Source organism: Beta vulgaris, chromosome 2, assembly GCF_026745355.1.
Source record: "Beta vulgaris subsp. vulgaris cultivar EL10 chromosome 2, EL10.2, whole genome shotgun sequence".
In the NCBI taxonomy this organism is placed as follows: Eukaryota; Viridiplantae; Streptophyta; class Magnoliopsida; order Caryophyllales; family Amaranthaceae; genus Beta; species Beta vulgaris.
The window spans coordinates 17,065,974-17,070,792 of record NC_079203.1 but is presented as its reverse complement, the minus strand read 5'-3'; positions in this window follow the sequence as shown (position 1 = coordinate 17,070,792).

Below are 4,819 nucleotides of genomic sequence, written 5' to 3'. Positions count from 1 at the left end.
ATATAAATATATAAATACTTAATATATTTATAAAATCCTTTAAAATTGAGGGGGATTACAGTCTACCCCCCTTAAAGGAAGTTTTGTCCCGAAACTTGACACAAAACCCCCATACTTTCAAAAGTTGAACTCTATTTCAAAAGTTTTGAAGAAAGGTAGTGCCTCTTGTGCACTTTCCCATTTTTAAAACACTTGTGTTACTTATGAACACTTTTCTTATGCGGAGAATCTACTTCTTTTGCATAACATGTGCAAATTCCCGATATAGGCATAAAATGAATGAAAATTTCATAAAAATAGACAAAAGCGCGAAATTTATCGCATTCTACCCCCCTTAAAGAAAACGAGTTACGCCCTCGTAACTCACCTCAAGGAATAGGTCTGGATACTTTTTCTCATATCATCTTCGGCTTCCCACGTTGCCTCTTCTGACTCGTGGTTAGACCAAAGAACTTTGACGATGTGGACATCTTTATTGCGTGTATTTCCTGTCGAGAATCTTGACAGGTCTTTGCTCATATGTGAGGCTATTATCTATCTGAACTCGTTCAGGCTCTAGGATATGACGCTCATCAGGGATATAGCGTTTAAGTTGAGAAATATGGAATACATCATGCATCTTCTCAAACTCATTGGCACGCCAATCTATAAGCTACTTTCCCAATACGCTCCAAAATCTCATATGGGCCTACATACTTAGCACTTAGCTTGCCCTTTTTCCCAAATCTCATAACGCCTTTAGTCAGTGATACACTTTATCACCTACAGCAAACTCATCTTCGCGTCGTCTTAAATCCGCATAACTTTTCTGCCTATCTTGCGCAGCTTGAATTCGAGCCTGAATTATTCTGACATTCTTGACGATCTCCTCAATAAATTAAGTCCCCAAGACCATATTTTCACTAAAGTCATTCCAGCAAATGGGACTTCTACATTTCCGTCCATATAATGCCTCAAAAGGTGCCATCTTTATACTCGCATGATAACTATTATTGTAAGAAAACTCAATCAAATCTAATTGGTCTTCCCAACTACCTTGAAAATCGATCGCACATGCTCTCAACATGTCCACCATAGTCTGATTAGTCCTCTCAGTCTGACCATCGGTCGCAGGATGAAAGGCTGTACTCATTTTCAGTGTTGTCCCAAGATTTAATTGGACCTTTTTCCAAAATTTCGATAGAAATCTAGAGTCAGGGTAAAAAATAATGTCCTTTGGAACTCCATGTAGTCTCACCACATACTTAATGTAAGTCTTAGCGAGCTGCTTCTTTTTCCATGTCTCCTTAATAGGTATAAACACGGCAGATTTGGTCAACCTATCCACAATAACCCAAATGGTGTCATTTCCACTCTTCGTCCTAGGTAAGGCAGTCACAAAGTCCATAGAAATAGAATCCCATTTCCATCCAGAAACCTCTAACGATTGATCCTTTCCCATGGGTCTCTTATGATCTATCTTTACCTTCTGACAAGTTAGGCACTTAGAAACATATTCAGCTACCTCTCTCTCTTCATGTTTGGCCACCAATAGATAACCTTAAGGTCTTTATACAATTTATCACCCCAGGGTGCACAGAATATGGGGTATTATGCCCTTCATCCATAAGGCGTCTCTTAAGGTCATTACACTTCTGTGGTACACACCACCTCTCTTTAAACCTTAGACTCCCATCATCATGAATCTTAAAGTCGGCTTCCTTTCCTTGCTTCATTTTCTCCTTGATCTTGTCTAGGTACTCATCACCGACTTGACCCTCAATAATCTCATCGAAAACTGACACACCCAAAGAAAGAATACTAAGTCTAGTCTCACTTCCCCAAGATTTAAAATTTCTAGGCTCAACCTTTGCATATCTCGACACAACTCCTCAGGGACTATCAAAGTGCTCAAACTATGACTCGATTTCCTACTCAAGGGGTCAACCACCACATTGGCTTTCCCCTCATAATACTGGATGTCTAGGTCATAATCCTTGATCAACTCTAGCCATCTTCTCTGCCTCATGTTCAGGTCCTTTTTGAGTGAAAATGTACTTCAAGCTCTTATGGTCTGTAAATATCTTACAAGTTGCTCCATATAGATAATGTCTCCAAATTTTCAAGGCAAACGCTATCGCAGCTAACTCTAGGTCATGGGTAGGGTAATTAGCCTCATAAGGTTTCAATTGCCTCGACGCATATGCTATTACCTTCCCATTTTGCTGCAGCGCACATCCTAGACCATTCTTCGAAGCGTCACTATACACCTCAAATCCCTCATTTCCATTAGGTAGGGTTAAAACGGGTGCAAAGGTTAAACGATCCTTCAAGATCTGAAAAGCTTCCTCACACTTTTCATTCCACTCAAACTTAGACTCCTTTTTCATCAAATTGGTCATAGGTCTTGCTATCTTTGAGAAATCTCGCACGAATCTCCTATAATAGCCAACTAGACCCAAGAAACTCCTAATGTCTAACACACTCTTTGTAGTTGGCCACTCACTCACAGCTTGAATCTTAACAGGATCTACTGAGACTCCTTCCTTTGACACATAGTGACCCAAAAATGCTACTTTCTCCAAACGAAACTCACACTTAGAGAATTTGACATATAGTTGTTTTTTCCTTAATGTCTCCAAAATAATCCTCAAGTGCTCATCATGCTCAGCTTTATTCCTCGAGTATACTAGAATGTCATCAATGAAAACCACTACAAACTTGTCCAGAAACTCATGAAAGATCCTATTCATTAAATCCATAAATATAGCAGGAGCATTAGTTAACCCAAATGGCATTACAGTGAACTCACAGTGACCATAACATATTCTAAAGGCAGTTTTAGGTACATCCTTATCGGCTACCCTCAATTGATGATACCCTGAACGTAAATCGATCTTTGAGAACACACTTGCTCCATTCAATTGGTCGAATAGGTCATCTATTGTAGGCAAAGGGTACTTGTTTTTTATGGTTACATTGTTCAACTCCTATAGTCAATACATAACCTCATACTTCCATCCTTTTTCTTCACGAACAACACAGGAGCTCCCCAAGGTGATGCACTAGGCCTAATATAACCTTTATCTAAGAGCTCTTGCAATTGCACCTTCAATTCACTCATCCCAGGAGGTGCCATTCTATAGGGTTCCTTAGATATAGGTGCAGTTCCAGGAACTAAGTCTATAGTGAACTCAACAGCTCTCGCAGGTCGCATACCTGAAATCTCGCTCGGAAATACATCCATAAACTCGTTCACTAGTGGGACATCCTAAAGTTTTAATTAACTCAGCTTCCTTACTCACATCCTGCACGCTATAGAAGAATAGCTCACACCCCTTTCTCATCAATTTCCTCACTTGCATAGCAGAGATAACTCCAAACTTCTTGGGTTTCGCAAAACGTCTATAGGAGGTCAATTTTCCCGAAGGATTTCTCAACACTACCTTTTGAATCTCACAATCAATGTTAGCCTTGTAAAGACTCAACCAGTTTATCCCAAGGATCACATCTAGGTCTCCCAAGTAGAATTCAATTAAGTCAGACGGGAAGACACACCCTCCTATCTTCAAAGCAGATTCTTAAACAGTTTAGTACACTTTATGACTTCGTTAGTAGGAATACTAATAGACAAGTCAATTGATTCAAATTCTACTAACCCCAGACTCTTAAGGACAGAAGACGATATAAAAGAATAAGTCACCCCCGAATCAAATAGCGTTTTAACAAGGACTGAATTAATAGAAAAATTACTAGTAACCACATCAACAGACTTCTCAGCTTCATTACGACTCATCACGTACATCTTTCCTACAGGCTTATTCTGGTTAGGGTCTCATTTGCAGGCTTACTATAGCTCCCTTGGTTATTCTGCTGACCTCTGACCTAACTTGGTTACCATTTCCTTGACTCTTCAGATCTTTACCATGCTTGGAGAAACACTCATACTCCCTATGGCCCTTCCTCTAGCAGTAGTTTCAGGTTACTAATTCCCCCTTACAGTCTTTCCCAGGATGGTTTTTGTCACAGAACTTGCAGTGATGCACTCTCTCAGGTTTACCCTTGCGATTATCCTGGTTATTCCTCCCTTGGAAATTCCCATTACCATTTCAGTTTTTCTTGAAATTCCCTTGGTTTCCCCTAGCATTAACATCCTTCCTCTTCTCGCAAACTATCCCATTTTTCTTATCTCTCCTTGTTTGTAATCCATAAATATGAGAAGCTCTCCCATACACCACATATAAGGATGTGAAGGTCTCACTTCCTAATCCCAATTGAATTTCATCAGTTAAACCTTGCTCAAACCTTTGAGCCTTAAGCTCCTCAGTGGCTACAACCTCAGGTGCAAATCCAGACAGGGCTATAAATTTGCTATAGTACTCAGGTTGATGAACTCTTGGGCTTTTTGTTTCCTCATAAAGGCAGGGTAAAACTTCCCTCTTAAGACTACCACAAATGCTTCCCAATTGAATCCTTCAGCGGCACTCAGTCTAGCACCATTTTCTCTCCACCATAGGGCAGCCTCATCCTTGAGATATAACACAACCTGTCCTACTCTCATATCAGCAGGGCAGTTCACTACCTCAAATAGTTTTTCGAATTTCCTAATCCAATTCTCTAAGAAGGTCGGGTCAGATTGTCCCTTTAAGTAGGGTGGTTTAACTTTGGCCAATCTTTCGAACATTTTTCCAGCAGTCTCAGGACGCTTAACTCTTTCCTGAGTCAATTTCTCCGCCAAGAGGCGTATAGCAGCAGCTAAGTCAGTATTGTTGGCCATTCTACTCCGGGACCTGAAAGTAATATAACTCTACTTAGGTTCCAGTATGACTTATATGTCCAT